We start from the raw sequence: 14,751 nt of genomic DNA on the forward strand, positions 1-14,751 counted from the left end.
AGTCAAGCCGCTTTCCTCATCTAAGCAGTCGATTTGCTTTCAAAAACCGAATAAAGAAAGTCATTAGTGGAGGATGTCGTCTCCGGGTCTTACCAAGGTATCGACTCCCTAATTCTAGTTCAAGCAACTTAAATTGACAACACGGGTGCCTAAGAAACACATTCTAGGCGGGAAAGGGGAAGTACGTAACTATACTCCCAAGATTGACGCGATACACGCAAGATTCAACTCCATATCAAACCCTTGACCAAAAGGAGACCAAAGCCCGACTCTCACGGGTTTCACTAGTCACTCAAATGAAAGAATGAGGTGATTTTTGTGACAAAAAGTAGCCAAAATCACTCTTCTAAACTCGACTTGCGAAGCATGCCCGCAATCTAATATGGTACTCCATCCAATATCCGCAAGAGAAATGTCAAAATGATACACATACGAGAGAGACAATCAGGTTGTAACGGGGCTTGTGTTAAATGAAAAGGGGTTGGTGCAAGCACCGTTTTAAGACATGTGAGGCTATCGGTTAAGTAGTCGTCACATCTAACCAATTCACTAAACCGTACCAATGCAAAAGAATTTTTCCCCAAAATTTGGCAAAGATTGCCATTTCCAAAAATCATTCATTTCATTCTTTTCAAAATAAGACTCAATTGCAAATCCATCCACCCTTTATTGAACACAAATACAACATTCTTTTCTTTTTGTTTTTCATTTCATTTTTCTCTTTTCTATTTGATTTTCTTTCTTGCATTTTTCATGACTTGTTCACCTCTTATTAAGCAAAAGTCGCCAAAATTGCATTTCACTCATGTGGCATTAAGATCATACACCTCAAGGAGAGTCAAAATTTCAACCGAAATATACTCCACAAAAGAACCACAATGACGAACTACTCAACCAAGGTGAGTTGTTTATGGGATGTAATTGTTTTGTTGGCAATATAAACGACAAGGCTTAGGCTCAAAATGGGTTAACAAAAGGAAACAATTGACTCAAGGGCGTAACAAAGGCTTATTTGGCTATTGTGAGGTTACTTGATAGAACAAAATCGTCTCAATATGCACATTTATACTTCTACGGAATCAAGGAATGGGCTCCATACTTATGCGTTTTGACATGACATACCACGTAAGGAGAACTACTCTCAAATACCTACGGGACCGGTTTGATGGACCGGCCATATGGAGGCTCTATCCTCACATTTTAGTAGCTATGTCGGTCCTAGGTCAAGTCTAGGGCCTAATACGGTCTCACAAGGTGGTCGCAACTTGGTTTTTAAGCTAGACTTCCGGGTTTTTGCAAGCAAAAACCCTAACATGTGTCATCAAGTGGCACGAGCTATCAAGAGGGAAATGACACGGGCAAAACAATTATCATCATTGACAACATATACCCTCCACATTTAGACCATCTATGCAACTATTTACAAACAAGATGCAACGTGTATGAAATGCAACTAATCATATGAACAAGCTACGTGAATGCAATAGTGAACACATATATACATATCTAGTCTAAAGGCATACAATATCTAGTCCTAACAGCATACCAACAACACAAGCATATCCAAAACGGTAAAGGGAACACCCACATCATATATCCCGTCCTCCTCCATGCTTATATATACAAAAAGAAAAGGAAGGATAAATGAGAAAGGATTGGAAGAATTTTACCAAGCGTCTTCTCCGATGATTCATGTGTTGCCTATCAAAATGGTTAGGACAAATGCAATATATATAATATAAACAATGCAAAAATTTTGAAATTTTTGAAATTTTTCAATTTTTAGGTATTTTTTTGTAATTTTCTCAAATTAACAAGTAAATATATACAAATATAAACAAATATACACAAGATGGATATTTTCCTCCCCACACTTAAAATTTACATCGTCCTCGATGGAACGAAATGTAGGGAGGAAATAGGAAAAATAGAAGTCATGTTTTTGTATTTTTAAATAATAGAATTTCCTCCCCACACTTGTTTATTTACATAATTTCCAATGGAAATAAATGTGTGGAGGAAATTCGGAAATAAAATACATGTTTTTGAAGATTTTTGAAATATAAAATTTCCTCCCCACACTTATTTATTCACCATGTTTCAAAAAGAAACAAATGTGTGGAGGAAATTGAAATTAAATGCATGTTTTTGGTTTTTCAATTTTTTTTCAAAGAAAAGAACGTGTTTTTGGGTTTTTAGAACAAATTATCAAAAAGAAAAATAATGCATAAAAAGCTTGGGTTGCCTCCCAAGAAGCGCGGTTTTAAGGAAACCGCCAAACCTAAGCTTGGTCCCAAAACTATCCGGGATCCCACAACCTATGGGCAAGGCCACTTAACTCCTTGCCCAAGTCAATGAAGCTCACATCTTTAAGCCTCTTCCAATCGTCTAGGTTGTGATCATTCTCCTCGACATTTTCAAACTCGATTACATAAAATATTTCCTCCTTCATTGAAGGAGAATGATCAAAACCAACAAGCAAGGGACAATCAACAACATATGAGACTTTATTAGTATCCTTATCCCCTGCTTCTCCCCTCCATTCATCCATTTCAAACACAATTTTTTCCAAAAGGAAGGGGGAAGCATCATAATCATCACATGTAGATGGGAGGGGGGTTTCAAGCAACTCACCCATGCAAGCATAATCAAGTAAAGGGGCATAAGAAATGAAGTCAAGATCGTCGGTCGATAAAAGGAGCTCATCCTCACCACCAAAATGTGCCTCAAATTTCTCAAAAAGAGGTTCAAATAAATGCACCTCACAATCTCCCTCGCCATCAATGCTTGCACTATCCTCCTCAACATACATAACCTCCAACAAAGGGTCGAGAGAAATAAGGATAATGGAATCAATGGGTTTAAGGGATTCATCATCATCATGAAGAAAAACATCAAATTTCTCCAAGATAGGCTTTTCAAATAGATCAACCTCAACATCCCACTTTTCCAATAGGACTTCCTCACCAAGAAATTCATCATCCCATTTGACCTCCAACTCTTCAACCATGATGCTCTCTTCATCACTCTCACTCTTGTATTCCTCAAAGATCACATCCTCATAATTAGTGGGTGTGTTTAAGGAAGTAGGAGAGGTAGTGTGTATATACTCGAAAAGGGTGTAGGGCTCATCCTCAAAAAAGGGGGTCTCAACCTCAACTTGCTCCAAAGGTCTCTCCTCCTCAATCTCAAGCCTCTCCTCCAAGATATCCTCACATTCCTCTATCTCCACAACACCCACAAACTCCTCACCAACATCCTCAACACTCTTACCAACATCCATAATAGTATTCTCCTTAATACTCGGCAAACAAAAAGTAGGCTTTCGGCTTTCACGGTTCAACCAATCAAAAAGATTATATGCTTCATCATCCGATTTGGAAGATAAATCACCATCACACAAGAAATCAAGAAAAGATCTAACTTGACTATTCATGCCCTTCTCAATTGTAAGACGCAATTCTTCCTCACTAAAATCATGATCATCTAGTGAGTCAAGAAATTGCACAAGTCTATCAAGATAAGCCCAAAATTCTTCATTTTCATATTGAGGAAAACCAAGATAAAACAACATTTTGAAAATGACAACAAAAAACGTAGACTAACAAATCTAAGACTCAACAAATATCAATCCGTTGATCTCCACGGCAACGGCGCCATTTTGATAGCGGGGTAGAGGTCGTCGTACCCGATCAAACAATTTAACTCAACTAGTAAGGGTAGTCGAGGTCGAACCACAAGGAGATCAAGTTTGAGTACTAGTTTTGTCTTAGATTACAAGCTAGCTACGCGGATCATGAGATTGATTGATATTAAACTAATTAACTAAATTAAACTAACTAAGACTACTAAACTAAATAAACAAGTAATGAAATAAAGATTTAAGCAATAAGGAAAGTCTAGGGTCCGATTTATCCACTAACATGCTCATCTACCATCATAAATCCCGTTCATTAATCGTTAGGGTAATAGTCAAGGGGAAAACGCCTCTAATTCGCCTATTAACTCCCTGCCGGGCCCATAATAGGACACTAGTAGTATCGACTCAACTCCCTCCCGGGCTCATGACTCGATTTCCCCAACTCAAATATTGGTCAAGGTCATTAAGACTAGGATAGATTCCCGGTCATCCCACTCCCTCTCCCATGGGTCGATTTCAAACCGAAAATTAAAGGCACCCTCCTCAAGTTCTCCCTCCCGGGTTCAACTCGAGTTGGCAACTAGTTTAAGTGAAGTGAGCCGACTCCCAACCTAGCCAACTCCCGTTGACGATCAAGGGTCAAAAGTCAACAACAATCCCAAATAAAACATTACAAGTCAAATCGTATAATTAACCCAAACTAATTACTCAACAACTAATTAAAATGGGATTTAATTATGTAAACTTGGCATGTTAGGGATTAATCAAACCCTAGTGAAAATTCTACTAACTAAACATACTTAAACTAACACAAGACATATTTATAATTACTTTAAACATGATATTAAACAAAGTAAAGTGATAAAGATTGAAACTTTAACAACTAATCTCAAGACTAAACATGAATAAATTAACACTAATCATGGTAAGAGTAATAAAGACTACAACTTGACTAATTAAAGTGACTAAATTAATTAAAACACAATAATAATAGAAATGACAATGAAAAAGAGAAGGGGGAGAAATAATTCATATCAACTTGAAGGAAATTGCATGAGAAAGCTAGGAAATTATCTTACAAACCCAAAAGATTGAATCTTGGAGTATAATTAATCTAATCTAAACTAATTTTAGGGAAGAAATTTGGGAGAAAAATAAGACTAGAACCCTAGTTAATTTCTGAAAAATGGGGCTCTATATCCAATTTGCGGTATTCTCTCTATTTTATATGAGAGGATAAGTAATGGCAATCTTGTAATTTTTGTGGCCAATTTATGAAATAACAAATAAGACAAAAATAAAGGAAATAATACAAAAGGCAAAATATAGCTTTTCTTCAGCAGTTTCACGTGGCAAACAAATGGTCAAAAATAATGACCAAATTCAATCTTCAACGCAAGCCATTAGAATTTCACTCGGTCAAAACATCCCAACACCCGACCGGGCATAACTTCACCCGGCCGGGCATCATTTTGCCCCTCGGCTACATGATTCACCCGATTGCTACAATAATAAGAGCTGACTTCGTGGCTGTTGATGTGAGCTCGTGTGAAGCTTGGCTGCTGCTGGCTGAACAAGAGGTCGCCGCATCCAGTTTTAGTGTTTCGAATCGGGTTTCAATTCCCACAAGCAGAAGCTAGAGAGGTGCGGTTGCGAATTGGACTGAGCAGCTGCGGCGGTCTGATGGCACGAGTCAAGTCGGCTGAGGCTGAAGAAGACGGGTGGTTGTGAATTATCGACCATGGTGATCGAATTTGGTGATTGAATTGATGAAGAAGAAGGGGTTAGGTGACGGAAAAGGTGGTTGGATTGGTGATGAATGGTTGAATTGGGTTCATGGAATGATGGTGAAGTGTTTATTGAATGGAGGGTGAAGGAGATGATATGGTTATGGTAAATGGAGGGAGCTTGGCTATTAAATGGAGATTGTGCCATTGTTGATTGAAAACCAACGAATGAACTGGGAAGCAGGGGTCATTGACTTCAACAGAACATTGGTCAACATGGATTTGTGACCCGTCTAATCTTCCACCATTTGACTCCGTCTTGACACGTCTTATTTTCGTCTCGTTATTCCTCGTTACCTACACATTATTATAATAAAGTAATACTAATACTAATATTAAACAAGAATCCGACTAATTATTAATTCTAGCTAAAACGACTAATTATTACAAATTATTAATTAAATGAGCTATTTAATCATTTAAGAATGCAAAATCGAATCGGAATAAGGTATAAATGAGGGGTAAAACGCGACTAAAATCCTAGTTATCAAATCTCCCCACACTTAAAACTTACTCGTCCTCGAGTAAGCTCATTAATTAAACTAAGACCCTTAATATAAAAGACTATCTACGCTACTAATATCCGATGAAAGGCAATTAACGGGCCTTCTCCGTCTCTTTAACTCGCAATGAAACACAATGAGGTATGTGCTTCCTTGCAAGGCAAGTGGGGGCTTGCGGAAAAATTCGACACATCCATCATTTAAGCATAAGTCAACAAATAAGATGCATCACAAAAAGTCAAGCCGCTTTCCTCATCTAAGCAGTCGATTTGCTTTCAAAAACCGAATAAAGAAAGTCATTAGTGGAGGATGTCGTCTCCGGGTCTTACCAAGGTATCGACTCCCTAATTCTAGTTCAAGCAACTTAAATTGACAACACGGGTGCCTAAGAAACACATTCTAGGCGGGAAAGGGGAAGTACGTAACTATACTCCCAAGATTGACGCGATACACGCAAGATTCAACTCCATATCAAACCCTTGACCAAAAGGAGACCAAAGCCCGACTCTCACGGGTTTCACTAGTCACTCAAATGAAAGAATGAGGTGATTTTTGTGACAAAAAGTAGCCAAAATCACTCTTCTAAACTCGACTTACGAAGCATGCCAGCAATCTAATATGGTACTCCATCCAATATCCGCAAGAGAAATGTCAAAATGATGCACATACGAGAGAGACAATCAGGTTGTAACGGGGCTTGGGTTAAATGAAAAGGGGTTGGTGCAAGCACCGTTTTAAGACATGTGAGGCTATTGGTTAAGTAGTCGTCACATCTAACCAATTCACTAAACCGTACCAATGCAAAAGAATTTTTCCCCAAAATTTGGCAAAGATTGCCATTTCCAAAAATCATTCATTTCATTCTTTCAAAATAAGACTCAATTGCAAATCCATCCACCCTTTATTGAACACAAATACAACATTCTTTTCTTTTTGTTTTTCATTTCATTTTTCTCTTTTCTATTTGATTTTCTTTCTTGCATTTTTCATGACTTGTTCACCTCTTATTAAGCAAAAGTCGCCAAAATTGCATTTCACTCATGTGGCACTAAGATCATACACCTCAAGGAGAGTCAAAATTTCAACCGAAATATACTCCACAAAAGAACCACAATGACGAACTACTCAACCAAGGTGAGTTGTTTATGGGATGTAATTGTTTTGTTGGCAATATAAACGACAAGGCTTAGGCTCAAAATGGGTTAACAAAAGGAAACAATTGACCCAAGGGCGTAACAAAGGCTTATTTGGCTATTGTGAGGTTACTTGATAGAACAAAATCGTCTCAATATGCACATAAACACTTCTACGGAATCAAGGAATGAGCTCCATACTTATGCGTTTTGACATGACATACCACGTAAGGAGAACTACTCTCAAATACCTACGGGACCGGTTTGATGGACCGGCCATATGGAGGCTCTATCCTCACATTTTAGTAGCTATGTCGGTCCTAGGTCAAGTCTAGGGCCTAATACGATCTCACAAGGTGGTCACAACTTGGTTGTTAAGCTAGACTTCCGGGTTTTTGCAAGCAAAAACCCTAACATGTGTCATCAAGTGGCACGAGCTATCAAGAGGGAAATGACACGGGCAAAACAATTATCATCATTGACGACATATACCCTCCACATTTAGACCATCTATGCAACTATTTACAAACAAGATGCAACGTGTATGAAATGCAACTAATCATATGAACAAGCTACGTGAATGCAATAGTGAACATATATATACATATCTAGTCTAAAGGCATACAATATCTAGTCCTAACAGCATACCAACAACACAAGCATATCCAAAACGGTAAAGGGAACACCCACATCACATATCCCGTCCTCCTCCATGCTTACGTATTAATCAACTATTACCCGTATTATCATTCTTAATCTGTTCGTTTTCTACACTTAATTTATTTTCCCTTTCTTTTCTCAAATTATCCGTTTTAAGTGTATTTTCGACGTAAATCAATCGAACCATTGTAATCATTGTAATTATTGTAATTTTAATTATCGTATTTCATTTATTATACTCTTTATTATTGTTTGCTTGTTTTCACATGTAATCAACCTTAAATACCTACTTCGACCTAATGTGTGCTAAATTACATGTTCACCGACTTAGTTAATATTCACATGCTAGGATTAATTTATTTGATGTTGCATTGCATGCATATAATCGAAAACATATCATGTATAGATGATTTTCCCTAATCATTAGTAGAGGCCGCTATCGAGGCGGGCGGGATTAGGTGTTCGATCAAAAGAGCTTCCTAATACATACCCTCACCCCTTACTCCAGATCTCTGTGAACATCCGTGTTCATTGGCATCCACGAGAGTCATTCTAGACATAGAATGCTAAGAGTTACGAGTTCTTGGTGTCTATGTCACTACTTTGTGTCATGACATGACGCAAAGTATTCGAACGGGTTCCAATTTCCCATAAAAATTGGTGGCGACTCCACAAATGCAAACGCTTGTTTCCCAAGCGACCCCGTGGGTCCCCCGTGTCCACAAAATGACAGTAATGTATAGAGCCGGGTTGTGACTAGCGCCAAAAGGTGGAAAATCCTCGTCCGATAAAGTAACTGGGTTACTTAGCTTAGTTGAATCTTGGGAGACCAAGTTGACTACGTCATCAATAGTCAGTAACACTGTTACTTCCAGTTCCTCTTCTCAAGCAGTAACAGACCCAACCACCATTCATCCACTTCCAGAATAGTAACAGTGCAAGACACTGTTACTCCGGGCGTAGACTCAAACCATAATGAAGAGCCCTCCTCTAACCAGCAGACAACAGTCACTGAGACTGTTACATCCGAGGGGGAACAAACCGCCATTGTTCCAAAAGGTGGAAACATCAAATCTTACATCCACTTTCAAACCTCACATGTGATTTGAACTTTGGAATAAAAACAAGATCCTTTCTAAAAAATCTAGCCTACCTCAGCAAGTATTGTGCCCACAACGCCTTTCTCTCTCAAATCGAACCCGCCAATGTAACAGTCACTTTGACTGATGCTGACTGGTTAATTGCAATACAAGAAGAACTCAATCAATTCAAAAGAAACGAGGTATGGCACTTGGTTCCTAGGCCACCTAATCGTAACGTCATTGGTACTAGGTGGGTCTTTCGCAATAAGCTTGATGATTCCAGTGAAATCGAAGGAATAAAGCCAGACTAGTGGTGCAAGGTTACAATCAACAAGAAGGAATTGACTATGACGAAACTTATGCACTGGTAGTTAGGCTTGAAGCCATACAATTGTTAATAGCTTTTGCGGCTCACAAAGGCATTAAGCTTTTCCAAATGGATGTCAAAACCGCTTTCTTAAATGGATATTTGGAAGAGGATGTCTTTGTAGAGCAACCTTCGGGCTTTTTAAACAATGACTTTCCTAAACATGTTTTCAAATTAGACAAAGCTCTTTATGGTTTAAAACAAGCACCTAGGTGCTGGTATGATAGATTGTCTAATTTTCTCATTGAAAATGGTTTTAGAAGAGGTTCCGTAGATAAAACATTGTTTTTGAATCAACAGTCGGACAAACGGTTAATTGTCCAAGTATATTCGATGATATTATATTTGGAGCAACAAATGAGGTACTTTATGCTTACTTTTCGAAACTAATGAAATCGGAATTGGAAATGAGTATGATGGGTGAGCTAGGATTTTTCCTTGGGCTCCAAATCAAGCAATCCAAAGATGGAATCATGATCCATCAACAAAAGTACGTTAAAGAGATGCTTAAGAAATTTGGGATGACTAATGGCACCTCATTCCCCACTCCTATGGTATCTAAGTCCAAATTGGACAAGGAAGAGAAAGTTAAGAGCATTAGTGAAAAGGTGTATCGAGGTATGATTGGATCGCTTCTCTATTTGACCGTAAGTCATCCCGACATTCTATTTAGCGTTTGTTTATGTGCTAGATTCCAATCAAATCCGAAATAATCTAATTTTAAAGCGGTTAAACGCATTCCTCGATATTTGATTGGAACACAAGATCTTTATTTGTGGTACCCCTTACATTGTCCTTTTGATCTTATAGGATATTCCGATGCGGACTATGCGGGGTGTAGTGTTGATAGAAAGAGCACTTCCGGAACTGCAACGTTCTTGGGTCCTTGCCTAATCGCATGGGGCTCAAAGAAACAAAACACGATTTCTCTTTCAACGGACGAAAGTGAGTACGTTAGTGCCGCATATTGCTGCTCGCAACTTCTTTGGGTAAAGCAACAACTCCTTGATTTTGACATTATTTATGACTCCGTTCCAATCATGTGTGATAATACGAGTGCAATAACTATTTCTAAAAAACCAATTCAACATTCTAAGACTAAGCACATTGAAATACGTCATCATTTCATTCGAGACCATGCATCTAGAAAGGGCATGCTAAACTTATTTTTTGCAAAACCGAAGATCAAATAACCGATATATTTACTAAACCACTTGAAAGGAAACAATTTGAGAAACTTAGGCTAGACATAGGTCTAATTAATTGCTTATAATTCATGAATGTGATTATATTTCTTCTCCTAAATGATTGACTAATTAGGGACATGTTAGTATGGTATTGTTCTTTCTAGTGTACTCATATCGTTTATTGACCGTAAATCGATACCATATTTGTGAGTCGATAATCGCTCAACCTCATATCTAAATATATGTTTAGATTACACTCACCATATTAACATTTGGTTGTTTACATTTCATTTATTTCTTGGGCCAACCACCTCACTTGCCCTCCTTAATTGGGCTCACTTATCCCGTACTTTACCCAAATCCTTACCCACTGCCACTCTCACTTCCCCAACCAACCGTTCACATTCCCTCTCCTCACCTACCCTTATAATTCACCTACCACTTTGACTATGGTTAAAACCTCCTTCAATATAAAACTTCCTGCCAAATCATCATACATGACCTCTCAACTCTCGCAACCATCCAACTCACCTAATCCCCCTTCTTCACAACTTGCAACCTCCACTGAAATGACTGGAAAACGAAAAGGGTCTTATTCTTTTCCGATTAACCCGAGCCCGGAAACACCAATGGAACCTGAACCTTTAGCCACTTTATCCCCCGACAAACCAATACCCACTGAAACTCCGATCTCCTCTATGATCGGAAATCGAACCCGAGGGGTAAAGAAAAAGACTACACCTTCTTCTGGGTCGTCCTCCGAGACTGTCACCATTGTTGATGGTGATAATGAAGAAGTGGATCCCTCAGATCCGCCTCTTTATTCCGAGGAAGAGGTGGATCAAGGCGCTCCAGTGGTTGATGTGCCGGAAAAATTAAAACGGAGTCAGAAGAGAAAGGGAAAGGCAACAACTTCCCTCCCGAATATCGAGGAAGAGGGAAACGGTGAGGAAATAAGTGTTGGAAAAGAAACATCTGAACCCGAGGGTGGAGTCCCTGCCTGCGAAAACTCGGGTTCACAAAAGAAGTTAAGTAAAGGAAAGGGAAAAGCCACTTCACCCCTTCCTAACATCACTAAGGAAGCGGCTGAAGTCGGGCTCGATAATGCATCTCCGGTGACAACCTAACCCAAAAGGCGGAAATCCGCAAGACAACCTCCCTCTAAGAAAGCCAAAAACCACAATTATGACTGGGAAAGGTAAAGCTGTTTTCCTCTCTCCCTCTGATTGGGTACCGTTAATCACCAAATGGGATGTGACCAGTGTGAGGCAACAAATTGAAAATCTCGACCTTCCTCTGTCGATTTACAAAAACTGTGAACGATTAATTTCTCCAAAGGCCATTCACTCATGCCGCATCTATGATCAGTTGTGGTACGAATCTCCTGCCTTTCAGGAAGTAAGGGATGTTTTGGCCGCTCAAGGATGGGTGGAGTTGGTAGAGCTCAGGGAACCGGTGTTTGTAAGTGAAGTGTTCCAGTTTTATGCAACAATACGGGTCGACAAAACCGGTGACTCCCTCATCGCTAAGATAAATGGTAAGCCATTAATCCTCACTCAACTTGATTTTGCCAATGCTCTTAAAACTCCTGGTGGAGGGTATGACGATCTACCCAAAGACACCTGGCCCGCACTTCCATATGCATCACCTCTTGCAATTGCTAAGGTCATTTATCCCGAGGCTCAGAGTTGTGGCCCCGTAGGGAATACCACCATACTGTTGGAGTAGGTGTCCTCCACAATAGTGCATCTACATTAATAAATCTCGTACAAGGAATATCAGGGATGTATTTTATATTTGTCAGTTGATCAACGTTCATCGGTAACACTCGGCTGACTAGAGTTTGACGTTACTGTCGTTTGACGACCGTGTTCAACTGATCCCTTTCAGTCACACCTATAGGATGACGCATAAATGGAAAAACTAATTATTTGTATTTGATACAAGTTTATTAATCCCTTATATATATTTAGTTATGTGAGTTAATTATTTAATATGAGTTTGGAGCTCATGATTATTATATGAGATTTTATATATATTTTGAGGTAGAGGTTATAAGTTAATTATATTTACAAGGAGTTGTAAACTAATTAAATTGGGCATTATAGTACCCATTATACATTGCTATGATGATAAAATATCACTCAACAAGTTGAGTGTATATTGTTTATTAATTTGTCACATAATTGTTATATGATCAAATTAATATTTAATTATGTAAGATAATTACACACGAGATTAATAAGCATTTGCGGGACAAATGTAAAAAAAAAAAAAGCGAAATGGACCCATAAGACCCCCATAACCGGTTATGGAGGAGTATTGGGGACTCCATGGGTATTTTGTCTTCTAGCATTTGTAAGATGCTTGAAACATAACCATTTCATGATTAGACATGACTCAATCATCAAACCTACACTATACTCTACCTCTACATGCATGTGAATAAAATAAGCAAAAATCCACCCATTAGTCCATGGGGGTGCCGGTTTTTTGCCTATAAAAGAGAGCAATTGTTGCTCACTTTTTCCTCACTAGTGACTTATATTTTTCACATGTTATCTTTATAAAACTCACATAAAAAATATGATAGTATTCATCTGTTATTACTAGTGTAGTAATACAAATTATTATTAAGGGTATATTACTACAACTATCTAGTTAATACTTGTAGTAATCTTTGTGCTAATCTTGGGTGCCATCTTAAAGAGGTTTTCTATTTTGAATACTCTGTTTTAGGAAGATCATCCGTTTTTATTTAGCTCAAGAATCACAAAGAGAAGGAGTCTCTTTGTGGTGCCCTTATTTTCTTCTACCAACAATGTAAGGAAAAATCTTACCTTTCATATGTTAGGATTCAATAATCTCATTTGTATACATATTGAATATGTGAATAATTAATTTAGTCATAAAATTAATTTAAGATATTATGCATGCAAAACAAATACAAGGGTAAAGAAAAACCGGTTCCTTACATTTGTAGTTTCGGCTATATGGGCACTAGTAAGGTCTCTTACCTTACTTAGTTCTTGAGCTTTCCTAATGGATGAACAAGATTCAAGAGTAGAATCTCTCCCCAAGGATTTGTACCAAGGAAATCCTTCTTAATACAAATATTAATTTAGATACTAATATTATAAGTATACTACTTGTAGTATTGATTGAATAATATTAGAGGTTTATGTGAGATTTTATGAGTTTTTGTTCAACAACAAAACTAGTGAGATAAGTTGTAATTCAAGTGAATGAATAATTGTAAGAATAAATTGTAAAAATAAGAAGAGAAAAACTCTCTCTTTTTCTCTAGGGTGGCCGGGTAGAGGGAGAAGGGAAGAGTGCCCAATACCTTTTGTTGTTGCTCTTCACAAGAGTGTAGGTATGATAGTCTATGTTTAGTAGGTAATGATTATGTTTGCACTTAATAAAATAATCAAAACACAACTAACTCCTAATCTCTCCATAATCACGGCACACCCATATTAACATGGGTCCATTTTAAGTTTGTCAATTTGTTAATTTGTATTGTGTGACAAATTGTACATGTTACTAGACATGTCATTTAAAAAATGCATTTTTAACAAATTAAAAATCATTATATAAACAAAATAAATCACATACAAAAATTAACTGGTAATTCACAATTACCATTACTTAAAATGGGTCATATAATTATAAATCACAACTACTTGTATTTATAATAAACAATTCATTCTTATTTCAATTGTTTCATAAACAATAAATAAACCTTAAGTAATAAAACAATTTAATTACTTGGCATGAATCTTATTTAATCAAATTACAATAAGATACGTAATATTTCCCACAAAATCATTTGTTCAATTTTAAGGAATTAATTAACTTGTATCGTCACACAATTAATTAATTAATTAGTCAATTAAGAATGTTTCCCTAGAGGTATGACCTTAAGGGATCAACTGATCACCACCGTCATACGACAGTAATGTCAAACTCTAGTCAGCCAATCATTACCGATTAATGTGGATCAGTTGATAATAAAATGTTACAATCCCTTGTGTATTCTTAATATGAGATTTAAACATGTGATCGCATTATTGTCGACGACACATACTCCAACATCATATAGATTTTCACTTTTACTTGCATGCATGTATCTTAAAGACCTCCTAATAAAATTAACAAGTAATTATATGTAACATTAGAAAAGTCTAATGAGGGTCATGTATCTTAACAATTGGTATCAGAGCTGTGTTACTTACATGCATGTCATTTTAAGACGGTTTTATGAATTTATGAGATAAATTGATAAATGTGTATTTTGATGTTAAAATTAGTTTTTACACAATATATTATTTTGCATGTTAATAATATGGTCATATGATGATATGGGTCAAAAATTTGATTTTTATAAAA

Source organism: Silene latifolia, chromosome 4 (assembly GCF_048544455.1).
Source record: "Silene latifolia isolate original U9 population chromosome 4, ASM4854445v1, whole genome shotgun sequence".
NCBI classification, from domain to species: Eukaryota; Viridiplantae; Streptophyta; class Magnoliopsida; order Caryophyllales; family Caryophyllaceae; genus Silene; species Silene latifolia.